This window comes from Pituophis catenifer, unplaced genomic scaffold (genome assembly GCF_029215685.1).
Source record: "Pituophis catenifer annectens isolate HBS135680 unplaced genomic scaffold, rPitCat1.0.hap2 SCAF_2, whole genome shotgun sequence".
NCBI lineage: Eukaryota > Metazoa > Chordata > Lepidosauria > Squamata > Colubridae > Pituophis > Pituophis catenifer.
In genome coordinates this window covers 229,653,190-229,668,835 of record NW_027256882.1, presented here as the reverse complement: position 1 = coordinate 229,668,835, position 15,646 = coordinate 229,653,190, and positions in this window count along the sequence as shown.

The window sequence follows — 15,646 nt, the reverse complement described above, 5'->3', positions numbered from 1 at the left end:
AACTAGGGGTTCCCTTCCAAGCTAAACCCTTTTACTAGGCAATTATCCTAAGCTAAATTGAATGCTGTAGTGAAGGAGAAAAAAAATGATATATTGCCTTGTTGGCTCATTGGAGTCTAGGATCTTGGCTTACTAGCAAGCATTAAAGATTTTGGGCAGTAATCCGAGTACTCTATGCCAATTTGAATTATGTTTAGTAATGAACCTAAACAACAGTTGCCTTTCAAAACCCTTGATACTGCTAAAAGTCAACTTTAGGAATATAGATACTTCCAGTGGTCAGAAAGAATGGCACTCTAAATACATTTGGTTGTTAAATGGAACAACTCTCTAGTGACCAGATAGCAAGAGTATTTCCACTTTATGCATGTTTGCTAAGAAGCAAATCTTAGTGATTTTTGCAGGTCTACTTCAAAGCAATGCACAGCAATTACACAGAAGATCTCATTAAATGTTTTTTAAAAAATCCAGCTGTGGATGAGAAATGGGAATGTATGTTCTGTTTTGACCTGGGTCACCCCGTGCTGACCTGGAAATTATATTAAATGAAACTGTAGCTGCGTTATTTCCATTTCTCCTTCTCCAAATTATCTTTTTTTCTTAAAGAAATATCTCTGTAACAATTCTTTTATGGCCACTCAGAATTTCTCAATTTTACAAGGTTTTTTTTCTACCTAGTCAATGTTGAACATCATCTGGTACCTGAATGGTACTGAGAATGCTTTTTGGCCTGATTTTTCTTCTTTATCTTTTAATGTATAATATATTTAAATGCAAATATTATCTTGGGACAATTTTCAGCCTTAGGAAATAAGTCGCCAATTTGCTAAGTTAATATCTGACACTGGAAGAAGTAAGGCTGTAAGCATTATTATAATTAACTTTAGGAAAAATATTCAAAGCAAAGTCATTGTATCACTGAATTCATTATTAAGCAGAATGGTGGAATATAATTTGTACAGCTAAATTGTTCACCTCCAATGCCATTATTAGTCAATTAAAAGAAGCACCTTATTATCTGTTTTCTTGGAGATTTGTTAGAAGGATTAAACAGTATTGGAAACAACAATAACAACAGAAAAAAGTAAAAAAATAAAAACATATAGTTTATACAAATCTATATATGTATAAAAAGTTTTACAGAATGATTTCATTTACTCAATGGTTTCAACCATATTTCATTTAACTATCCATCCATAACCAGATGTAAATAATTATTCCAATAAGTTGTAAGTGACATCAGGCCTTCTATCCCTGGAGTATCCAGGACCATAATTTTATTTTTCCAGTGTTGAAGGTTGAGTCTCTTAAGAAAAAAACCAGGGGGGGGGCATGGAGAATCAATTTTCATTGCCCATAGATCAATTCCATATAAAATAGGTGTAGCGAAGAGTATGGATATAAAAAAAATATGCTGTCTCAAAATTATTGTTACAGGTTTCAAGAGTGTAACAATTTTAGGCTTTCTCAAAAACTTGTTTTAATGAAGTGTTATTTTTATTGCATCTTTAACAGCCTAATGTACTTCTTTTCAAATGTACCCAATAAATCTGAAGGATTATTTTTCTGCTAGATTAGACAAAGTCTAAGAACTATTGAAATTATTGATACAGACATTGAGGCAGTTTCCTATAGTTCAGACAAAATGAAGATCTCCAATTCCTTTTTTATTCAGGTTTTAAAATTTGCGTATTAGATAAATTGATTGGTAATGCATTTCTACAGACTTTCTTTCATAAAATTTGGTGATCAGTTCTAGTAGGTGTTATGGTGTCAATACAAGTCACAGATACTGCCAATTGGTAGCAACAGGCAAACAATATTTATCTCAATATGCACTGAGTTTATGATGTTTTTTCTTCACAAATATGGATATTCTACATAAAATATGAAATATTCTGGCTTAATGACTCATTTATTAATAGCCAAAGAAACCTCTTTATATATCTTATTTATATTTAATGTAATTATTTGAGAAATATCACATGGAGTCAGAGTACCTAAATAGTTAATGAATAAAGTGCATAAAAATTGTGTATTGTATTAATAAACAAATATTTATATAATGCATTAATTCTGATTCAGTCCATTAACAGAGTATCCTGTAGAAGTATCCTTCTGCAAGTCAGCCAAGTTTCCAAACTGGAAACAAAGTACAAAGCCCAGGAAAAAAAAGAAATCTAATCACAATAAAGATATTATTATTTGGATCCATTTTATAAATCATAAACTGAAATTTAGTATGCCAAAGTATGCCTTTGTACATATCTAGTATAAATAGCACTTTCTGTTATGTGTGTATGTTGTATGTACATATGAGATGTGTTGGAGTTTGTTTTACAGCAGTATACTAGAAAGATTTGAATAATACTCTACACTTGACTTGTGAAAAACACCAAAATATATGAAGTGGCTGCCATGCTTCACTGAATAAAGTAAGACATGTTGTTTCTCAGGTTCCAGCAAAGGATAAACACACACTGACAAACATCACAGCCATGATAAGCTACAGAAATATATGTTACCATTTTTTATTTCTTTAGAAACCTCATTGAAAGCCATAGGATTTAATTCTAAGCAAGCAGGGTAAAATTTGGGCGTCGGGGCTGCATCTGGCAATCGGAAGTTTCCAGTACCCATAACTCTTAATTACAAGGAAGGAATCGTGCATCACAACACAGTAAACAACGTTTTTCGTGGACCTTTCCGGCTCCAGATATAGCTCGCTCCTTGTTCCCACACATCAGACATCCGTTGGGGCTCTGCAGTGCTGCTGGGAGGCGAGCGAGCGGACCGAAGGGAGAGAGGTTTCTTCCCTCTGCCGCAGATCTCCGCATCTTGTCTTTCGCCTCACTTTTGGGCGCTGTCCATGGTTGCAGCAATTGTCCGCGTGACGTCAGCCCGCCCGAGCGTCTCTGCCATTGGTGGAAGAGCTCGGCCGGCCTGTGGAATCATGTAAACTCTTCCCACCCACCCCTCGCCCCCTCCCATGCCCGGGGACCCGAATCCACTTTGTTGCCTAAATAGGCAGAGGAGTCCACCGGCAGCGCCGATCTGTGGGGAGACGTATAGCAGCCGCGCGGCGGAAGAGGCAGAAGCCAAGGCAGCGGGACAGTCGATGCTAGGGAGGCAAGGAGCCGCCCTACAGAAGCAGTGCGGAGCTCTGGCATGGGACTTTGCCCTGGCTGAACAGAACCCGCAGGCCAAGCAAACACCATGGAAGACTTTTTGCAACGCACCAAAACAAAGCTGGTAAGTTCTGCAGAAAAAGAGGGTATCTTGGAAAGACTTCTTCTTTTTTTTTTTTTTACCATGCCAGCTTGTTTTGCTACACTTTTCTGCACATTTTTAAAAAAGTTTTGGAAGACATCCAGATGAGCTTGTATGAATCAGCGTTTTGAATAATAATATGAAATAGCTAACAATGACACCAGAATGTCGTAGGTTGCAACTCATTGTTATTAATGGAATCCATTACTTCTCAAGTGTCTAGACCATTTTTTTAAAAAAACACACAACAAATAGCTGAATTGTCACCCACTCATTTGAAGAACTTGGTCTGTAGTTAGAAGGGATCCCAAAGAGCTTGCAAGCTTCTCTGTCTACATCTTAGTCAACCACAGGAATGATATCTTATGGTTTGTAAAACAATTCAATCCATGTTTATTCAGAAAAGAGTTCCACTGTACTAAGTTAAGTATACTCTTGGGAAAATGTGTCCAGGATAATCTGTTCAATACTCTACAACTGTGTTTGGAACCCTTTTTGATTCTGTGGGTTAAAATTATGGAAGTAAACAATACGTGAAAAGGTGGAAGTTCAATCAATGTCATATTATGAAAGCATCAGAATACCAAAACAAATTCACCACCATTGAGATCACTTTAACTTAAAATAACTGTTGATATGAACCAAATGTAATTTTGGCACAATCAAGCTGTGCAAATCAGTATCTGGTTCTGTAATATTTCTAAGGAAAGTTCAGTTGAGAATACAAGGGCTACAAGGGCAGAAGCCACGAGCTGCTTCATTTTAGAATGTCATCTAACATTTTTTTTTTTAATTTGATTTATATGCCGCCCTTCTCCGAAGACTCAGGGCGGCTTACAATGTGCTCAGCAATTTAAAGTTATGTTTAAAACTTTTTTAGCATATGGTCATTAATCAAAATTCATTCCACTTGAAATAAAATTACTCTTAGACTATATTCAAATGAATTAAAATAAATATCTCCAAATAACACCATAAGCAATATTATATTTATCTTCAATAATATGCATTCCAAATGTAGTTAGATGGCATAATACGCCAGCTCCAGACTTATGTGTTTTTTTTACCAAACATTTTATTTTTGTATTTTTAAATATCTTTAAACAGATATCAGTTATTTGAAAAAGTTCTAGATAGGATTTCTTAATAGAATAATATTCACAGTGACTAATGTTATACCTCTTTTTTTAAACCTCAGCTTTTGCTTAAGTTTTCTTCAAAACAAAATAGAGCAAAAGCTGATGACGAAGCACAGAAAGCATGAATAATTGAGGACTTCCTTTTAACTCTAGAACCAGAACACAAGCACTCAAAGTATAAAATTAACATTATCCCACTGTAGCAGAAATTGAACATTAAGAATGTTGAATTCCATTTTTAAAGTTCTCTTAAGATCTTATCTTGCTAATTTCCCCTATGCTAAACACCAGGACTTCCCATGCTAGCCTTAGATGAGAATTGGAAGGTGGCACAGATCAGCACATCTGATGACTTAGTTATATTAGTAGAAGTAGCCTGAATGGGAAATTTTAGGGCTTTCCTTGACTTACCATGTGTATCTATGCTTGCTGTACCACTTTGTGCATAGCTGAAATATTTTATCATTTTTCAAACATGGCTAATATGTATTATAAGCTTCTCTTTGGGATTGCTAACAACGGCGAATATAAAATACAACTACTATAGATTCTTAAGTACCGGTAAGCAAATTGTGCTAAAGGACAAATTCCAGATGAGTTTCTGAATTTGTTTGTTCAGCAAGAAGTCAAAAAGTGCAATGGAATTACAGAAGAGCATATATTGATTGAAGCAAAAGCTTTCATAATTAATGGCTTACTTTGTAAGATACAGTAAGGTTTTTTTTTTTTTTTTTACAATCTAAAGGTAAAGATGCCCTTGAATTAAACTCAACTCTTAGTGACTGACTTGTGGCAACAGGACCTAATTGTTTGCAGCTGCCTTTTTTAATGTTTTAAAAGTTCTTACTTTGGTTTACAATGCTAGAAGTAATGTCTTATTTGATACTAACCAGGCCATTGCCTGCTTATCTTCAGGGCCCAGGTATTCAGTCAGCCAGGGAATCCACTGTATATATTATAATTACAAATATTAATAGAATGAATAAAACCTAAAAGTAGCCAAATAAAATCAGGCTTTGATTATTCAAAGTATGAATGAAGAGTATAGACATCTCCTAATGTCAAACAGAAAAACAATATAGTACCAAATGAATTTGCCTGCGGTAAGAATTTTACAGAGGGAAGAAACAACTGTGGAAAAATTATTTGCTACTTGGTGAGAAAATTCAAATTGGCAATTTTTAATGCATATGTAAATAATCTTTTATAGCATGGATTAGCAATATTTTTGATGCCAGGAACCAATGAACAACATTACATTTTATATAAATTTTATATAAGTTTTGTTACCAAAAATTGGTATGCCACACAATTTCACTGACTCTAAGTAGCTTACGTTGATAAAACAAGAAAGAGCCACCTGATATTCAACGAGACTACTGATTACTTTGTATGTGGGCATGTTAACCAAATGAATCTATAAATAAATGATAGCCAATATTATAAAAGACAAAGAGCCGGTGATTAAATCTTGTGAGATTTAGTGTGCTTGAGAGATTTGGACCATATAAAAAACATTGGGAATCATGTCACCAATACTATCTGTAATATTATGGTCTGTACAGGTACTCTTTGAGATATGACCATAATGAAGCCTGCCAATTATGGTTGCATTTTGCATTGCTCATTAGGTGAAGCATCTAAATACCCCGCCCATCCCTGCTGCCCCAATAATTTGTTAAATGAACATGTGGGCTGTTAAGCAGAGCATGGGGTGTCTCAGGATGCGGGAGGCCCTTAGAGGCCTAGCACAGGCCCAGGCCTGTTTGCCCTGGCCTGCCCAAGGTCTCCTCCACCTCCTAAGATGCCCTATGCTCTGCTTCCCACCCCTTGATACTCTGAGTCCTTAGGCCTGATTCCTACCTCATCAGGCCAAACATCTACCTACTCACCCTTTGAAGAGCTCCAAGCCTTCCAGAGCATTGAAATGGCTTGTTTCTTCTTATTTTATTGTTTTATTCATTAAATTTATTGGCCTCCCATTTTACCACTGGGTCACTAAGGGTGGCTTACAATATTAAAAAGATAAAATTATATAAAAGCCATACAAAATATGAACAAAGTACAACAAAAATATAATTGTTAAAAGATGGGGATGGAGGGAGTAGGATGAGCGGAGGGGGAGGGAAGAGGTGGAATCTGTTATTAATCTGTCAGTCATCCCCAATGTAATTAGATCCCCAAGCCAACTGGCAGAGCCATGTCTTTAAACTTTTGAGGAAGGTCAGGATGGTTGCAGCCAACTTCACTCTGGTAGGGCAATATGTTCTAAAGGGCAGGAGCAAAATTCTGCCTGACCCCACCCACGGAATACCCTGGCCAATGGGCCCACAGCAGACCTCCCCTGCTGGCTTGAGTAAAGCAGGCCAATTCCATTAGGATGAGATGGGCCCTCAAATTACCTGGACCCATGCCATGAATGGCTTTATTTTTTTAAAAAAATATTTTTTTAATTTTTTGAATATACATCAATATCAATATATGAACAGTGAGACATCTCGGTATCATTCATTTGAATACAGGTAGTAATGATAGTATTAATATTATTTGTTATTTAAATCATACTTATGTAATTGTAATAATATTCTTATACATATTTGTATTAAAATATAAGCCTTCATTATTTAATAGTTCAACATTTTAGTCCCCCATTCTAATAACAATAACAGTATCATTAGAACATACATAGTATCACCGTCTTTCAACCTCTTATCTTTGTGTCTAGCTATTACTTTTAATATATTATATAAAAATGTGCATAATAATATTCCCCCTATTTCTTGTGTCTGTCTCTGTATTAGCTCCTAGTAAAACCCATCTTGATTTAAAAAACATTTCCTCTATCCATCATCTTTTGCCTGTTTTAATATTTCTATTCTTATTCATTTTTTAACTTGCCTCCCAAATTCCTCCCTTAGATCTTCATCTATGTCTACCTCTTTCCTGGTTAGCTTAGATATTTCTTCCATCTCTACTAACTTTCGCTGCCAAGCCTCCAGAGGATCTGCCCAACTCTCCATTTTCTTTTCAAAGATATCTTTCTGTTTATCCCATATCATTTTTTGGTCTTTTAGCATATATTTTCCCTGAATTGCTTTGTAAGTTTTTATTACCTTTTCCATTTTATCCTCTTGTTTTGTTTGTTTATTTAGTTCTGCCTTTTTCCCTCGTATCTCCATTGTCTCCTCTATTTTCTGGGCTGTTTATCATTACTCATTAACCCTTGTGGAGCACTTTCTAACTTTCCATTTATGTTATTCATTAAATCCATTATCTCCCTGTGATTTCTTGTCTTAGTATCATGAATGCTTTGAAACATCATCACAAATTTTTTGCAACCATCTTATTTCTCCCTGCTGAAACATCTTGCCTTCTTTTTTGATAAGTCCAAATATCTCTCAGTAATCTGTCAATGTTCTATCACTGCCTCAGAGTCTCAATTATTTTTGCCCTCAGAAAGTCAGTCTGGAAACCATTTACTCAGTCCTGATGTTGTTCCTCTGGAAATACAGTAATATGGTTCTTTATGTCCCACAGTTAGTCAATTTAGCTCTTTTTAGGTAATCCAGGAAAATTTCCAAATGTCTCCTTAAGTCCCCACTATAAATTCAATCATAACTCCTGATATTTAAAAGCCACTTTACTTAGATGTCTTCCATATTTTCAGTGTTAGAGCTCCAGTAGTCATGGAATAGATAAGTATAAAGCAATAGATAGCACAGCAGTTCTCCAGATGTTATTTCCACTTTCTCCCTTGTCTTATCAGTATTTTGCTTTTGTTGAGATGTAATGTATTCCATTAACCAGTAGATGGCACCTTCTGTTTAACTTCAACATTGCATAGATTCTAACAAGTTCCATTTGCATTTATTCAAAAATATAATAAAAATTCTGACAAGTAATTCTAGCATTTTAAAATGCCTTATTGCCAATAAAGTTTTATGCTTTCTTCTTAATATCCTTTTCTTTTCTTTCGGGTCTATGATTTTTCTCCACTGGGTCACCTCACCCAGTTCCAGTCACTGTTCACACACTGCTCCAGCACAGCCTTTATTTCTTTCGATGCTCCAGCTTCACAGCAACCATAATGGCTGCCTCTCCTCATCGTCAGATGAGAGGGAATTAGCCCTGGATCAAGCAGGAACCGCTGCTCTCCACAATCTGCAGGGTGCCCCTCCACACTTTGTCACCCCTACAGGGTGACTTTAGCCCCTTATGGGGCCCTCCAACAAAGGAATTTGGCACGAATTTGTGGAATCCCACTTTTTGCATCCGATAGCACCACAACATCAACTGGAAGTCTGGTGAATGGCTTTAAAGGTTATTGCCAACACCTTGAATTGCACCCAGTGGCAAACCGACAGTCAGTGCACTCACAGAGCAGTGATGTGACATGGGCCACTCTTGGGACTCCAAAAACTTCCCATTTCACTGCACTTTGCACCACCTATAGTTTCCAAATGCTTTTCGAGAGTAGTCCCATGTAGAGTGTGTTGCAATAGTCCAAACACAAGTTGAATAGGGCTTGAATGCCCAAGCACAGGGAGTCTTGATCCAGGAGAGGCCACAACTGGTGCTCAATCTGAAGTTGTGCAAAGGCTCTCCTAGCCACAACTGCCACCTGGTCTTGGATTCATTGAGAAGAATTCCCAAGAAGCAGACTGTATCTGTCTAGGGTAGTGCTACCCCATCCAGAACTAAAGATGTCAAAATCCCACATCTTGGGATTCCATACACCCAAAGCCATTTGGTCTTGCTAAGATTAAGTCGAAGCCTGTTTTTCCCTCATCCAGGGCCCCACAGTCTCCAGGAATCATGAGAGGCAGTAATAACATCACTCAGATCATCAGGGTAGAAATACAGAGTTGAGTATCATCATATATCAGCATATTGAAGATATCTCAACCTGTGGTGATGGATCTCACCCAGTGGCTTTGCATAGCTTTAGGGTGTGTTTTCAGAACTGGCCACCACTATGCCCCACCCACAAACAGTGGCCACATTTGAATCATTGTCTCATAGCCCAGAGATAAACTGCTTAGTTTTGCTGTCTTAACAAGATTTCTACAGCACTGCAGAATATTTTTTTGGAATTAAAAGTTTTTCTTCAGCACTGTGCAGACCTTGTTAAGGCATAAAAATGAAACAGTTCATTTGTTGGCCATCATTTTTGTTCCACCCTCAAGGAGGTAGGACAAAATGACGGATGTATTCTGGTTGCCACTGTGTGGCCCAGGGACATGTTCCTAACATGAGGTCCAGAGAGCTTCAGAAGGTAAATGTGATGGGTATGTGGGGAGCAGGCCCAAGCACTATGGGGTCCCAGCATAGGATAGGGAAGAGGTGCAGGGTGGCTCCAGCATCCCTGTGGTTGGTTATAAGGGTAATTGACCACAAGGGTGCTGTAGCCTTTGTAACTTTAAAGCAGAATTGAATGTAATTTTGGGTTGTCTGATGTAACTTTGAACGTTTGTTAAGAGGACCATCATAGCTCAAGGACTACATAAAAGAAATATTGATCCAGCCAGTTAAAACACAGAAGTAACACCTATATTTGGAACCCAAGATATTTAAGAATCATTATACGAGACTGCCTTCTGCCAGCAACAACCTCCCACCGGCCAATACGCTCCCACAGAAAGGGGCTCCTCAGGGTGCCGTCGGCCAAACAATGCCAACTGGCAACACCCAGGGGGAGAGCCTTCTCTGTGGGGGCACCAGCCCTTTGGAATGAGCTGCCCCTAGAGCTTCGTCTTAGCCCCGACCTGCGCACTTTTTGCGGTGCCCTTAAGACAGTTCTGTTTCAGCAAGCCGGACTGGCCTAATATGAATTTTAAATGGGTGTATGTGTGTTTTAAATTGATGGCAAAATTTTATATATTTGATTTTAATTGGTTTTAAATTTTATAAATTCATGTGTTTTAATATGTCTGTACACCGCCCTGAGTCCCTCGGGAGAAGGGCAGTATAGAAATTTAATAAAACTAAAACTAAAACTAAATTATTATGCAACTTTTTCTAGTGGATCCTGTTGATGTTTTCATCCAAGGCAGAATGCCATTATGCGGTCAATTTAATAAGGTTAATGAGGTTACAACAACAATCACAGATGAAGAAAGGGAGGGTATATTGGTGAAATATACAGGATATACATTATTCTAAAATAAACAATTTTTCACATATAATAATCTAACTCATGCTATCTAGATAGCAAGCACAAAAATATATTGCCACGTTTAACTGGGCTTAAAAACAAGACCTTTCAGAAACTGGAAGTATGTTATTTTTATCCTCATATTACTAATTGATATAAAATTTTGTTTCTTGGAAATAATCAGATTTCTTGTTGAACATGACTTTTGTATAAAATGCCTAGTATACATATAAAAATTGGACATGTTTATAAGGATATACTTATTAACTCTACTAGTAATCTTGGATTAAAATATGAATATATACATTGAATTATTAATTTAACATGGTACTAGAGATAGGTGGTACAGGCTTGATCCAATATACATTGAATAATACATTATCACATCAGTTCATGTTATGATTTTGTTTGAAATATGCCAGATGTGGGGAAGACAATAGAATTGAAATGAGTCTCTAATGGGGACTGCTATTGGCCAAAAGTGGTATCATTCCAGTATTATAAGTATTTATATATAAAATAGGATAAAGGAGGGTGACTTTGACTACCTCTCATGAATGGAATGTAGCTAGTTATTGCGGCTAAACCTGATATGCAATGAGTGAATTGATTCCATGAAATCAATTCATTCATTGCATATAGTGAATCTAATTGATGTTTCCTTTATTCAAAACAGTTTCTGGATATGTAATAAAAGATTGAAAGAATTTCCTTAATTCTGAGTTGCCTGATTCTCTACAGATTCAGTTTCTTAATAAAATACTGGGGATTGGTCAGAAAGAAGAGCAATGATAAAACCCTGAATGAAATATTTCTCTTAATATCATGCTCAGAGTTATATACATAGTGCCTAATTTTATGTTGCATTTATATTTCAAATCAAACTGTCAATTAGAAGGCACAGAGCTTACACAGTAGATTTGTTGCATGCTTCCCTAGCATGTTGAGCACTCTGTAAAACATTTCTTGCCATGAATCTTCAGAAGAAGATGATCCCATTGTAAATGTTCTGCTAATTTGGATACTAAATATTTAATTAAAAATTCCGCAAAATCAGCTTTTTAGCCTTCTATTCTAAGAGACTATTGATCTCTTAGAAGACTTACTGTCTTCTTAGAAACAAAGATTGTTGGTAGCAACTCTGTTCATTTGGCTCATTATCAACTTATTGATAATTAAATGAAAATGTACGCTATATTTTTCAAACTTCTTTTAGTTTAAGATGAATTAAAATGATTCAGTGTTGAATCCATTTATATTTAACTTATAGTGATTCCATGGATGAATGTTTCAAACCAATGGGGTGAGCTTAAAAGTGCCAGATATAATACTCTTAGATTAATAAATTAATGTTAAATTATTAGTACTACAGAACTGACTTATTGAATTGTTCTTAAGAAACCATTCAACTTTGTTTGGTAAACATTGTTCTGAAAAACAGTATATATGATCTCAAGAATGAAGGTAAAATAGTAAAGATGATATTTTAGTTGTATTTTATTATTTCAAGAAATGACATGTTGAAGATAATCATGAAAAAATATTTTCATAAGAGTCCTCAGACAAATCTCTCTCTGTATAAATGATTCAAAAATAACAGCTGTGTTTAAACATTGCTGCCACCTGCACAATTTCAAAACATGCAAGATAAAATGCATATTTTTTGCACTTTGATTGATGAGTAGATTTTAATTAGTAAGCTAACCACTCTGAAGTTATGGTAGCTTCTATTTAACATCCAATTTGTGTAATGATTTAATACTGAATGCCCCCAAAGAGAAAATTTAATGTGCCTTTTATTTTAACCTACTTCTGACTAAAAACCACATTTAGATTAAGGGAATTCCCTTTCCTGAATTGTTCTGTCATATTGTATTTATTTCTATTTAGACTCTCAAAAGTAATTTGCAGAAATATAGCATGTAGCTCATTTTGTCAGAAATTAGTTTTCCTTTGTGAAACAGCTAGGCAAAATATTTAGCTGTTAATTACTGTGATTATAAGATGTTTATTCTCCAAAGCACCTGAAGGCAGGACAAGAAGCAATGGATGGAAACTAATCAAGGGAAGAAGCAACTTAGAATTAAGGAGAAATTTCCTGACAGTGAGAACAATTAATCAGTGGAAAAACTTGCCTTCAGAAGTTTTGAATGCTCCAACACTGGACATTTTTAAGAAGAGATTGGACAACTATTTGTCTGAAATGGTATAGGGTTTCCTGAGCAGGGAGTTGGACTAGAAGACCTCCAAGGTCCCTCCCAAATCTGTTATTCTGTTTAACTTCTTTATAGTGGGAGCAGAAATGACTTGAATAAAGATAATGGCAGAAAATATTAGGGTATTAATACTTTTTTTAATAAAAAAGTGATTCGGAGTCTTACGATATACAAGATCTGTTGAAATCCAAGAATCACATCCTCAGTAACAAAAAAGGCCAGTTTCACTACATAATCTGACAGTTAATTTATTATATATCATGTTATAAAACAGATTACAGTACAGCATAAAGACAAGTGCATGTTAAGTCTTTTGAAATATACCAGTTGTGGTCCAGGGATAAATATAGTGAATTCTCTTACTTTTCAATAATGATTTTCTTGTTGAGATGCAATTAAAGAAGAGGAAAAAGAGTGGTGTTTTTTTTTTCCTGTTTGTTCATTAGATTTATATCACTGGGCTATCCCTTCGGTTAAGTGCCCAACAATCTTATGTTGTTGATTGGTAGAGAGACTGGCATATGAGTCAATGAGTCTCCTTGGCTAATGATGGAATTTAAACTGGTTTTACCAATCTTAGTGCAATACCTTAATTCTCCAGTAACTGAATTTAATCCAGTATTCATAACACAAATAGTTAAAAGTTAAGGACACAATTTAATGGGTGTTTCTCTTGTGCAAGGTCTTGCAAAAAGGAATAAAACCTCTTGCTAATTTGAGTTTGCTCATGAGTTACTTCCAATGGGATGTGCCCTAGTCTTTCAGGTGCAATTCAGATTTTAGCTTTATAGTTGTAGCTAAACTGCAAAAATCTGGATGACAATTAAAGGTAAAGGTTCCCCTTGCACATATATGTTAGTCATTCCCGACTCTAGGGGCTGGTGCTCATCTCCATTTCAAAGCCGAAGAGCCAGCGCTGTCCGAAGATGTCTCTGTGGTCATGTGGCCAGCATGACTAAATGCCAAAGGCGCATGGAGCACTGTTACCTTCCCACCAAAAGTGGTCCCTATTTTTGTACTTGCATTTTTTACATGCTTTCGAACTGCTAGGTTGGCAGAAGCTGGGATAAATAACGGGAGCTCATCCCATTACAGGCACTAGGGATTTGAAACGGATGACAGTTAGTTGACAGTAAATAGAGTTTGCTGCTGCATAGCAAATTTCAGGATTTTTGGAGCTCAGGTATGGTTGCCCTACTAAACAGAAATTAAAAGGAAGGAAAAGGTTGGAATCTTTAGTCCAATAGTCCAATAGTTTGAAATTCTACTCCTATTTAATAATGTTCAAATTAAATAAAATTAAATAAAAATACTTCATAGCTGATAAAATTGTTATAATATTACGTTCTTATTTAGAAATGATTGTGCTTTCCAAGAGCTGAGCTTAGATAACAATTTTTCAGAAAATTTCTGAATAGATTTCCTTCTCAATAGATCAGTGATTTTCAACCTGTGGGTCGGGACCCCTTTGGGGGTCGAACGACCCTTTCACAGGGGTCGCCGAAGTCCATCGGGAAACACATATTTTCAATGGTTTTAGGAATAATTTTATGGTTGGGGGTCACCACAACATGAGGAACTGTATTAAAGGGTCGTGGAATTAGGAAGGTTGAGACCCACTGCAATAGATCTTATTGCCTGAAAACCATGGTGTCATACTAAATGTAGCACTTTTTAATTTTATGGATAAATGTAGAAAATTAACTTCAGCCTTCCACTTGCAACAATTTGGATCTTTCTTGAAGAGAAAATCATTGAATGCCATCTAACTTGTGAGAATTGTATATTATTGATTTAGTCTGACATAAGAGCTTGGATCTCTTTTTAAAATGCAGATTACTGACCTGGCAAGTCTAATGGCTCTATTGTAATGATCTAAATTGTGCTAATTCATTCTTAGCCATGCCAACATAATAGTTCTGTAAAAGTCAATAAGAGCCTTCATTTTACTGACTATTGATAGTGGAATAATGACTCTTTATAACATTTGATTGGTTTCCTTTCCTTATATTTGATAAATGGTGCGCCATTTATCAAATATAATCAAAGCAGAGTTTATATTTGCTTTTATTTTTTGCAATCCGTATGTTTTTCTAGAATGCAAAGAAATGAATCTGGCATGTTTTTCAGCAAATTAGTGGTATGCCATTTTTTTTCCTATGATAGTTTACCACTGAATAAATACTTAGTAATTTAATAATAATTTGGAATGCCATGGTATATCTAATCAAGTACACAACAACACTGTTTTTTTTCTCCAGGTATATTCAATGTTGACATTTTTGTATTTTATGAAAGAAAGTCAGAATGAAGTTATGTGCCCAAATCTTTCTTTTTTCTGTTGAACTAATTGAAAGAAAATGTATTTTGTTTTAATCTATTTGATGACCATTTTCACTGAATGAATGAGAGTGAAAAATAGTTCTCTATTATCTCAATTTAATTTCTAATTCTTAAACTTCCATTATTTTTTCCCTTAATTTTATACATATTATATATTGCCAATTAATTCCTTAACAAATTCTTGAAGCAATTATTGGATTTTCTAGCATTAAACTAACATAGTCAGATAAATAGCATAAGATTACTCTTTCTATAATGGATAACTTGTATCAAATATACTCAAAAGAGGTTATACTTAGAAATAAGTAGAAAGTGAGCTTTCCTTAGATTTATTTCCTGACATATTAATATGTATATTTGCAAACTTTGAGATTAATGAGGATGTCATTAAGAAGTGAATCAGAGGCACTTGATAATACATGTAGGGTTAGCTGACTGCCTCTTTTAACAGGAAGTAATGTTGAAGCAATGTTCCCCTGAGGCCTAGAATGAATACACATCTGTAATTAATGTAAGAAGTGACT